This window comes from Mercenaria mercenaria, chromosome 10, assembly GCF_021730395.1.
Source record: "Mercenaria mercenaria strain notata chromosome 10, MADL_Memer_1, whole genome shotgun sequence".
Taxonomy (NCBI): domain Eukaryota; kingdom Metazoa; phylum Mollusca; class Bivalvia; order Venerida; family Veneridae; genus Mercenaria; species Mercenaria mercenaria.
This window is the reverse complement of record NC_069370.1, coordinates 57,816,221-57,828,296: the sequence shown is the minus strand read 5'-3', so window position 1 is coordinate 57,828,296 and position 12,076 is coordinate 57,816,221.

Below are 12,076 nucleotides of genomic sequence, written 5' to 3'. Positions count from 1 at the left end.
GACTAATAACTGAATATGAATATGGATAAGATTTTTTATTATTTAAAGAAATGTACACTTAGAACGGCTCGGACAATTCACGCATTCAAGCATGTATGGCAGTTGTCATTTGTATAATTAAACAATTTAATACGAGAAGTCTTCTTAGGATTTTCTTTTTGAAAGATACAATCAGTATGACATTGTCTTTAATTACAAGTTTGGTATTTGTGCTGCGCGATTACAAAACGCACAGTTTTGTTATTTGCGCGAAACATTTGCGCAGCTATTGTAAATTTCATTACGCAACTTACGTAAACGGTAATTATTGCAACACACTGAACAAAATATTTGGATACGCAAACATTTAAAACAATATTGGTAAGCCATTAATATGTGCTTTAGAAATGCACAGTCGCATGTTTTAGTCAGTATGCCAAATGCCAATTACCTAAAATTACAGTATGCACAAAAATATTTTTGCATAAAAAGGATCTACAACATGTATCTTCATAGAAACGGCATGATGCAACTTTGTCACGACTGAGCATTTTGAAATATTCAAGATGGCCGCCAAAAATGCAAAATTGACTTATCTCTAAATTATAGAAGATTTGAACAGGATTATTAATGTATACATTCATTTTGTTTCTAGAGGTAGCTAGATAAACATTAAATATAACAAAGAAGAAAATCATTTGAAAAAAAGATCCAAAATGGCCTTCAAAATGGCCGCTCAAAGGAAAATCCCTATATTTTGCTTTAGACACTCTTAATGTGCAGGTTTTCCTATGGTATATGGGTACTTCTAATAATTATAAATGTTTACAACACTTTAAATTTTTCTTCAGTAATTTTATAACAAAGAGGTGGATAAAATGGATGTTCTTATTCAAAAGCATTACAATTTGAACACAAAACATATATAAGAACGTGGTATGATTTATGATCAGTTTGCTACAAATAACAATAAGGATACACTCAAGGACTTTAAAACGCCTCATCTGTGCATTTGTAAAATTTGATTCAAGAAGATAATCGTAATGCAGATTATAATAGATTAATGTATAATGGTGCTAAACGAAGCGTGACTTCTGTTCATGAAGCTCATATTCGGATAAGTTGTATTCGGATATCTGATGCCGTCGCCGGATAGGAATAGCAAATACCTGTTTGTCTTTACATTGTTAAAAGTAAACAAAAATGGCCATTTTGTCCAATGGTAAAAGGGTTAATTGATTTTTACACGCCAAAGTAGGTGACGTTGGCGTAATGTTAAACGCTAGCATGGTTGTGTTAAACGAGAAACCCTAAAGCCGAAGCCTATCCAATATAATTTTGGTAACTCTCCCATACAAATATAAGTTGTTGGGGATTGATATTTTTTATTTATAGCGTTTTAATAAAAGATTTTGAAAAATGCCTTTAAGCAAAAGTTGGGAAATTTTGATGAATACGTTGCTAATGAGCTAATTATCGACGTCAACATGTAATAGCATTTAATTTTTATAAATGCTGTGCATTTTGTATAAGGTGAGTTATAGAACAAGCTACACTTGTATAGGCGACAACGGTCACGCTTCAAGTATCACACAATATCGTATTAGATTAAATGATTGATAACAGGCAAAATACAAAAATACGTCGATACATCTTGCAAGAATGAAATAAATATCATATATGGATGAGCGTGGGTTTATCAAGTGTCACCCCAATGTTACTGTATTAAATTGACTTATACTTGTGCTGTCTTAATATTAGAACACTGGTATTCAAATGCGTTATATCCAGTTTGACTTTCCAAAAAGCTATTTGACGATGGACATTGAACACTTCAGTTTTCGAAGTCGCTGTCAGAATAACTAGAATCATCATCTGCAACACTGAATATTTCGCCAATAGCCTTCGTCCATCTATATTGAGAGGTACAGGTTTTATGGCAGTTACAGAATATTGTGCAGGCGAGGAGAGCTACAAAACAATACCACCGGGACGTTGCAAATGGTTATTCTGATGCACCAATCACAACAGATAAGGAAGTGGGGGGGGGTGTTCTGCCGGGCTTGTCGTCAGTACAAGCCTCTTTGAGTTTGGATCATTGCTCAATCAAAAACTGGTGGCATCAAAACATGGGTCCAAAGCACTTCTCTATATGCATGTCTGTATGTGTGTTCCTTTGACATTCTCATAGAAAGAGTCTGATGAAGGTGAGAATGATTGTAGTCTGTGCATCTTTTGGATGGTTTTCTTTCCCATATTTGATACCTAAACGTCATATCTGATATACATTCAGCTACTTTCTTACGCTAACAGGCTGCAACAAAACAGCTTCTCCAAAATCCTTGTTCATATCTTCATCGACACATCCACTTTTGTCCAGATTGAACTGTATTGTCAGGTATTTGTCAACGGCTGTTTTTCCAATGCCACTTATCTTGGAGACATTATCGCATCCAGACAGACATAGCATGAGCAGCTAATAACTAGGGCATAATAGCTGAATTTTTGTGTACCTTACATGTAGCTTCAGATTCAACTATCGTCCAATGAGCACCAATTCCTTCAATCAGTATTCATATTCTGCTCCCTGCAGCCTGTGTTTGTCAGGGTCATATGTTATGCCTGTGATTGTGTCATCGTATTCAGTTTATGCAATACTGTTGCCAATCTATGTGGCACTGGAAATGCAACGGCTGTCAAACGAATACATTCTAAACAAACTTGGAGATGTAGATGGGATAGAAAACAAGATCTTTGGAGAAATTATCGGTTTTTCTGCCTGTTATGAAATGAAAGGGGCTAAAAGGTTGCCCGGTACCAGAAATGATATTTGAACATGAAAAATGGGACACAAAGCTGTTCAAATGATGTCTAAACAAAAATCGTTGCCACCTACATTGAAATCGTTTAATGAAAATGTTACAATACAATACAGACATATATATGTTGGAGTGGTTTGGACCCAGGCCCTTCAAATTTTGATGCTATCAGTTTTAGTTGGAGAAGGATCCAAGAGGCTTGTACCGACGACAATCCTGATAGACAACCCCCAACCCCGACTTCAACTTTGTCCTAAAGTTCATCCTTTCTGGATCAGAACAACCATGTGCAACATTCCACTGTCTTTCTGTGGTTCACCTCGCCTGTACAATATTATGTAACTGCCATGAAAACTATAGCTGTCAAAAAAGATTGGCGAAGGATGTAGATGAAATACTCAGTGATGCAGATGATGATTCTAGTGATTCTGACGGAGAATACGAAAAATTTACAAATTTATAGATGCCAATCGTTCAATAGCTCTTTGGAAAGTCAAAGAGAATATATCATATAGATAATAGTGTACTTTATAACATATATAATACGAAGATAGAACAAGGATCAGTTAATTTTATGCAGTAACATTGTTATGATACTTGATATATTATTATTGGCATTTATAGCAAATTGATCGCAAATCATACCTACTTTTCATATGCATTTTATGTTCAAATTGTTATGTTTTTGAATAAGAATATCCATTTTATCCACCTTTTTGTTATAAAATTACTGAAGAAACATTTAAAGTGTTGAAAACATTTGTAATTATTAGAAGTACCAATATACCGTCGAGAAAGTCTGCACATTCAGAATGTTTAATGCAATATATAGGGACTTTCCGTTTTGGCGGCCATTTTGTCCGCCATTTTGGATTTTTCAAATGAATTTCTTCTCTCAATTTTACATTTGATGTTTATTATGTTACCTCTAGCAATAAAGATAATATTTACATTGCAATCCTGTCCTAATATCCGGTAATTTAGGAGCTATGTCATTTTTGCTTTTTTGGCGTCCATCTTGTCGGCCATCTTGAATATTTCAAAATGCTCAATGATGACAAATATGCATCATCCAGTTTCTATAAAAGTACATGTTGTAGAACTTTTTCATTCAAAAATATTTTGTGCATACAACTTTGGGTTTTTTGGTCGGCCTACTGACTATTTTAGAGTTTATGGATCAAAACTGTTTTTCTGACGCATTCATCAAACTGAAAAGGAAAGGAATTTTCCAAGTGAAGTCCGACAAAAATTGCTTTCTTCTCTTCACTTTGATTTCTTTCCTGTCTTATTAAACTTATTTTTCTCGTTTGTGTTTTGATGTCATTTTTATGGGCCAGGCCAGAAATTAAAAATGAAAAATGAAAAATTTAAATTTTGCAAATCGAAAGGATAAAATCGTCATTTACGACATACATTACACTGACAAAAGGTCATTACAAATACTTTGCGGTACCTCGCGCCTGTGGGCGCGGAGAATAAATAAGCAAATTAGTAGATGCACTATCTTGAAAATTATTTGACAGGCTGTATCTAGTACATGTATGTGTAATTCAAAATATTTGATCAGAGTTCTGGAGTTAAATTTAAAATGATTTAAAAATAGTAAAATTATTACATTGTGAAATAATTTAATTTCGCGGGGATAAAAGGTTAATTCCAACGGATTCAAATTTAAAGATAATTAAAGATAAATTGAGTGAGTATTTTCTTAGTTCGTTGGGATATAGCTTCGTGAGTTGATGCAAGCAAGAAATTGATCCCCCAAGAATATCAATGATTTAACAGTATACAGTATCGTCAGAGGGACTACAGTACACACATTTTGATGTCTTGAAAATATAAAAAAAAAAAACACATTCATTTGTTTTCGTTCTTTTTAATATAATTGTCGGTTTGAGCATTAGAACTGTTTTCTCCAGAAACAAATGGAAAAATGGAAAATTATTTGATTCAGTAATGGTTCAAACAATCTTGGAAGAAATTTTGGAACAGTAATTATGTCTCCCACACAGTGGTGTGTGGGAGAGATATTGATTAAGCACTCTGTGTGTGTATGTGTGTGCATGTGCGTGTATTCGTGTGTGTTTCTGTGTGTTTGTGTCCGTCTCTGACTGACTGACTGTCTGTCTGTCACTCTAAGTCGAACATTCCTCATCCGATCTTCAGCAAACTTACACAAAATGTGTTTGACCATAAGTCCTCGGCCAAGTTCGATAAGTAGCCAAATAGGTCCAGGTACTTCGGAATTATGGTCCTTGAAATACCGAAAATCGGCCTTTTTTTACTCTTGTCCGTGCTCTAAGTCGAACAGTCTAGTGGAACGATGTGAAAAAAAAATTTTACTCACGCTAAAGCTGTGAGTAAATTAATTATTCTCTTTTATTTTATGCTTATTGGTGAAATACTGGAAAATAGCAGTGAGATATAAATCGATATCACTCACTGTGCCGAACTTCTTTTTTTTTCCAGATAAATTATCTCCCTTGAAATATATATTCTTTAATTACCTCCCTTTGCTGCCTTTAAAATTACTGGATTATACTAATACTCAAGCCATACACGAGTCATGAACTGCTAGACAATCCTATACAGAACAGGCTAGCTACATTATTAAATTTGCGAAAGAAATAATGTTACCTTTGTCAGCTTGGTTGCTAGGCCTTGCCATAATTTCATGTAGCTACAGATATATGTGCATTTCCTCTACTTTTTTCCATTGGGTCACTATCGTCTGGTAGATTTTATTGGCGACAGCACATTTAGTTGGTTGTTGTCTTAGTTAATTATCACAAGACATCAACTCAACCTTACGTAATATGCCAGCATTTACTTTCCCACTCCAAGCCCAGCCAGTTGTGTTCCAACTTCCATTCATTTTGTTATGCTATGCAGCTCCTAGATCAATATTTCCTAGCTATTTCTATTGAATCCATGATGATATTTAATTCTGCAGCTTGATTTTCCATGGACATACGCATATTCCACAGTTGTTTAAATTTTTCGTGTTGTTTTTTTTAATCTGACCTTCAGCGTGTGTTTTTGGTAAACAAAGCAAGCTTCCGGTTATTCAACAAACTGACGGATTGACCCGAAAAGATTTAATTATGCTTCTACTTAACTACCGGCATTTGTCAATGTCTCTGTTAGCCGCGGACTGTGTATTTTTACACAAAATATTTAAATGCAGTTTTTGTTTGTCGCCTTCTGTTTTTAAAAACAAAATGGCGTCGTGTTGATTTAATGAACCTAATCACCAACATTCGATATTAATGTGCAAATATCGCAAACAATGTACCGCGGAGTAAATATTCAACAATACAAGATGTCAAATTTATGTTGTCCTCGACAGTGCCCTCGTCTCTTGGCATGACTTTGTGTGATTGTAAAAATCTGAAACGACACTAATATAAATGTGAAAATCATGTTAACATATAGATGCTATAAAATGAAATACCTTTTTTACATCTATTGTGCTACAAAGCAATATATTTAAAATTAAACATTTCACTTTAAAATATGGAAATGATAATGACAACTAAATGAACGTTAAAGCGGTTCCCTCTTAAGAGTTGAAAGCCTCGAACAAATTTACCAAATTATCAAATTTAACTGGCAGGGAGGGTGGGCATAAACGTATGTTTGCTGCCAAATTTTAACCTCGAGTGGAGATAAAGCGCGAAAAAAGCTATATATACTGGCAGAATTGCACAAAATGTTCGTGCAAAAACCCGCCAAAACATATACAACAGAAACCAATGAAGTATAAAACTAATGAAGGATAGTTAATTTCGAAGCGATAATAATTACATTTACTCACGCTAAAGCTGTGACTAAATTAATTATTCTCTTATCTCAATTAACTAATAACATAAAACCAAAACATGAATAGGTTTAAGGTATATATTTGGCAGCAAATATCGAGCAAACAAAGAGAGTAATAAAATTTATATTTAAAATATACTTATATGGATACAATTACCATAACAATTCCATGTTGTCTCCTTTAAGTATCAACTTTCGTCTAGATGATAATTTTGTTCCCATAAAGACTTCAATCGACAGAAAATGAAGACTTCCAGCACAAACGCTGTATCTTTACTGTTTATGAAATTAGTTTCGTCTGAAATAGACTGTGAAATACCATTGAAACAAAATGATCGACTAAGCATTTTAATATATTGACAATGAAATGATGCCGTATACAAGTTCAAAAAATCAATTGTCAAAACTTACAAATAAAAAAGCAGTTGAATCAGAAACTATTAAACACACGAGATATTAGATCAAAGAATCATTTTAAATGCTTTTAATTTTATCTATAACAAATAAAGAATCATTCTCTTTGCAGAATATGAATAATTACATGATTTAAAAAAGGCACCACTTTAATATTGTACACTAAATTGTACTATTGGTTAAATATTTTTCAATGCATATGATGAAAATTGTTATTTATACTGAAAAACGTAAAAAATGAATATTTAAGCATACCACTAATTGCTGGGCACAAAGCAGCTGTGACCATCCACCACTTGCAGAGCACACAAGAAGTGATGACATTCCGTCACCACGTGGCATTCCGCCACTTGCAGAGCACAATTTGGTGACATTCCGTCACCACGTGGCATTCCGCCACTTGCAGAGCACATAAAAATTAAGTAGCATTCCGCCACTTGCAGAGCACAAAATGGTGACATTCCATCACCATGTGGCATTCCGCCACTTGCAGAGCACATAAAAAATGAATAGCATTCCGCCACTTGCAGAGCACAAAAATGGTGACATTCCATCACAACGTGGCATTCCGCCACTGCAGAGCACATAAAAAATGAGTAGCATTCCGCCACTTGCAGAGCACAAAAAATGGTGACATTCCATCACCACGTGGCATACCGCCACTCGCAGAGCACATAAATTAAAGGTAGCATTCAGACACATGCAGAACACAAGGTGGAAACATTCCGCCGCCATGTGGCATTCCGCCACTAGCACAGCACAAAAAGAAAAATAAATAGGTGACATTCCGCCAGAGCACATACAAAGTGTTATTCCGTTACTTGCAGAGCATACGTAATGACAACATTTAGTCGTCATGTAACAACTGCCTCTTGCGAACACGCACAAAAAAGCTATGAAACTGAATCTATTAAGTCGAATCAAATGAATCATGAAACAAGAAATAACTTTTAGTTCATTATATTCTAATAGAAATAATGGAAATATTAATTAGTTGAAAATATCATTGATCTATTTTCAAAACACATTCTCTCTAATACAAATACAATGTTAATTCTACATAGCAATCACTTATCACACACAAGATAAGTACATGTTTATAAGTCTATGTTCAAAGAGACTGAGAGACGGTCTTTAAGAGTGTCTTTTACATATCCATCCCTAGCTGAAACAGATTTCCATCTCCCATGTCTCTGCCACAATCTCTCTGAGGTATTGTTGTTAGCTGAAACACTAGCAGCACCAGAACGAAAGATATGTAAACTATACCGAGAAGGATCAAGACCTAACTTTGCAATCCTGTCTTTAAACAAGTCACGTACAGAGGAGTAAGAAAGTGGATTGGTAGATTTTTTACGCAAAATGTATTTATGTTTAGTTTTACAAAAGTGCACTTGTCTAAATATGAATTCTTTTGATTCTGGTTTTATTTCAGCTTCCAACAAGTACCTCTCAAGAATTAAAACGGGACAGGAGAAATGTCCCGTACGAGCAATAACAACAGTGTCTCCGTCCCTTAAAACATCAGTCTTTGATTTTTCCACAAAGTGTCAAAGAATTGAATGTCTGATCTTTTGATATTCAAAGATTCACTAATACGAAAAAATCCTGCGAATGTCAAAACAAATAAACACGTTAATCTCAAGTCTAACAAGGAGCTGTTCTCAGCAGCATAGTGCGTGATAAACTGTTTTAAAATATCTGTGGTAATAGGCTCCTTCTTGCTAATAGGCTTTGAAGCAATTCTTATGCAACCGTTTAAACATAATTTTAGCCACACATCGGTACAAGGATTTAATGAAAACGACAAATTATGCGCCCAATTAATAGCATAAAAAATAGAATTTAGTTTAGATTTACTACACAAATGTTCGCCTTGAATAGTAGACACTAAATAAAGCGCTACGGTTGTAGGAGAAGCGGGTAAATTTGAAAGTTTCATTTTTTCGCACCACTTACTAAAATTCTTGAAGGCGAGAGAATAATTCCGTGTTGTGGATGGTTCCCTCCCACGTATACATGCTTCTTTAACTGCTAAGAACAGGTCTGGTTGAACGAATTTCGAATGTCTTCTAACATCATTCCACCTCTCAGTATTAAACAAACCTGTAAAATTGCATTTAAATGTTTTGTGATATATGAAACAATTACACGAAAGGACATATTCAATCATTGAAGATTTTGAAAAAACATGACTAACTAGAAAATGCTTTTGTAAAAAAGCGCCTGTCTCCCCCAATGCAAAGTCCTATAGGCAAGAAGTCAATAGGGGTCAGGAGCGAAAGTCAAAGAGACACTGATGGTTGGCTACAATAGGGATCATCTACTTGGCATGTCTAGTCATCCCGCTAAATTTCAACACTCTTGGCCTAGTGGTTCTCAAGTCACTGTTCAGGCTCCTGTGACCTTGACCTTTGATCAAGTGACCTCAAAATAAATAGGGATCATCTACTCTGCATGTCCAATCATCCTATGAAGTTTCAACGTTGTAGGTCAAGTGGTTCTCAAGTTATTTCCAAAAAATGATTTTACATGAACAGGCCACTGTGACCTTGACCTTTAATAGACTGACCCCAAAATCAATAGGGGTCATCTACTCAGCATGTTCAATCATCCTATGAAGTTTCAATATTCTGGGTCAAGTGGTTCTCAGGTTATTGATCGGAACTGGTTATCAATGTTCAGGCCCCTGTGACCTTGATCTTTAACGGAGTGACCCCAAAAACAATAGGGGTCATTTACTCTGCATGGACGACCATCCTATATAGTTTAAACATTCTGGGTCAAGAGGTTCTCAAGTTATTGACTGGAAATGGTTTTCCATGTTCAGGCCCCTGTGACCTTGACCTTTAACAGAGTGACCCTAAAATCGTTAGGGGTCATCTACTCTGCATGACCAATCATCCTATGAAGTTTCATCATTCTGGGTCAAGTGGTTCTCAAGTTACTGACCGGAAATGGGTTTCAATGTTCGGGCCCCTGTGACCTTGACCTTTAACAAAGTGACCCCAAAATCGTTAGAGGTCATTTACTCTACATGACCGATCATCCTGTAAAGTTTCAACATTCTGGGTCAAGTGGTTCTCAAGTTACTGACCGGAAATGGTTTTCAATGTTCAGGCCCCTGTGACCTTGACCTTTGACGGAGTGACCCCAAAATCAATAGGAGTCATATTCTTTGCATGTACAATCATCCTATGAAGTTTCAACATTCTTGGTCAAGTGGTTCTCTATTTATTGATCGGAAATGGTTTTCAATGTTCAGGCCTCTGTGACCTTGCCCTTTGACGGAGTGACCCCAAAATCAATAGGGGTCATCTACTCTTCATGATCAATCATCATATGAAGTTTTAGCATTCTGGGTCAAGTGGTTCTCTAGTTATTGATCGGAAATGATTTTCAATGTTCAGGCCCCTGTGACCTTGACCTTTGATGGAGTGACTCCAAAATCAATAGGAGTCAGCTACTCTTCATAACTAATCATCCTATGAAGTTTCAATATTGTGGGTCAAGTGATTCTCAAGTTATTGATCGGAAATGGTTTTTAATGTTCAGGCCCCTGTGACCTTGCCCTTTGACGGAGTGATCCCAAAATCAATAGGGGTTATCTATTCTTCATGATCAATCATCTTATGAAGTTTCAACATTCTGGGTCAAGTGGTTCTCTAGTTATTGATCGGAAATGGTTTTCAATGTTCAGGCCCCTGTGACCTTGACCTTTGATTGAGTGACCCCAAAATCAATAGGGGTCAGCTACTCTTCATAACTAATCATCCTATGAAGTTTCAATATTCTGGGTCAAGTGATTCTCAAGTTATTGATCGGAAATGGTTTTCAATGTTCAGGCCCCTGTGACCTTGAACTTTGACGGAGTGACCCCAAATCAATAGGGGTCATCTACTCTTCATGATCAATCATCCTATGAAGTTTCAACATTCTGGGTCAAGTGGTTCTCTAGTTATTGATCGGAAATGGTTTTCAATGTTCAGGCCCCTGTAACCTTGACCTTCGACGGAGTGACCCCAAAAACAATAGGGGTCGTCTACTCCAGCAGCCCTACAACCCTATGAATTTTGAAGGTTCTAGGTCAAATGGTTCTCCAGTTATTGCTCGGAAATGAAGTGTGATATACGGACGGGCGGACGGACGGACGGACGGACGGACGGACAGGGCAAAAACAATATGTCTCCCCCAGAGGGGGGAGACATAATTACATAAATAAGTATAAATATACTGGGACAAATGTCTCGTGAAATATTCTAAATCAATCGTTGTGTTAAAAACTGCTAAACTTTCATTTAAACACATTTCATTCTTATTACAAGTACTTTACTGGTGAAGCTAGGTGAACCAAAAATCGATTCTTTGTTACGACCTTGCATATAAATACCCTCTGGATTATCAAATAAGAGAATATCAGAAATGTAGTCCTTGAATAAACTTCTCTCTGAAAATACAAGAGGAACAAGAGCCATGTCAGACATGGCTAATCCCCCCACCGGGCATATCATAATTGAAGAATGTGGTCCGCATCAGGGGTTTTAAGATGTGGAAGAAAGAATAAGTCAGTAGTGAGGTGGTTTACTGCTAAATTTTATTAATTTTCATGAAGAGTATAACTATGATGTTTTTCTATATGGCTACTGTAAAAAGAAGGAATGGAAAGCTAACAGGGAACAAGAGTGCCAGAATGTCACAATATATGCCCGTCAAAGCAAATTTCTTTACTCTAGCAGCTGTATTTGCAAATAGAATGTTAATTTTGTGGTTGTTTAGTAAGTAATCATTGTAAGTCTTTTGTTTTTTAAAGTCCACAAAAAACTCCTTACTAGGTAGAGATACCTTATATATAATAAAATTAATAAAGTACACCTAAAACTGGAGAGTAACATCTATGCTGTACCACAGAAAAGTGGTCTTGTTTTTTCCCTAGGGTCAATTATAAAAATGTTACAATATAAGTTATTTATAGTAACAACTAAGGGAAGTAAATCTTAAAAAAAAAAAAAAAAAAAAAAAAAAAAAAAAAAAAAAAAAAA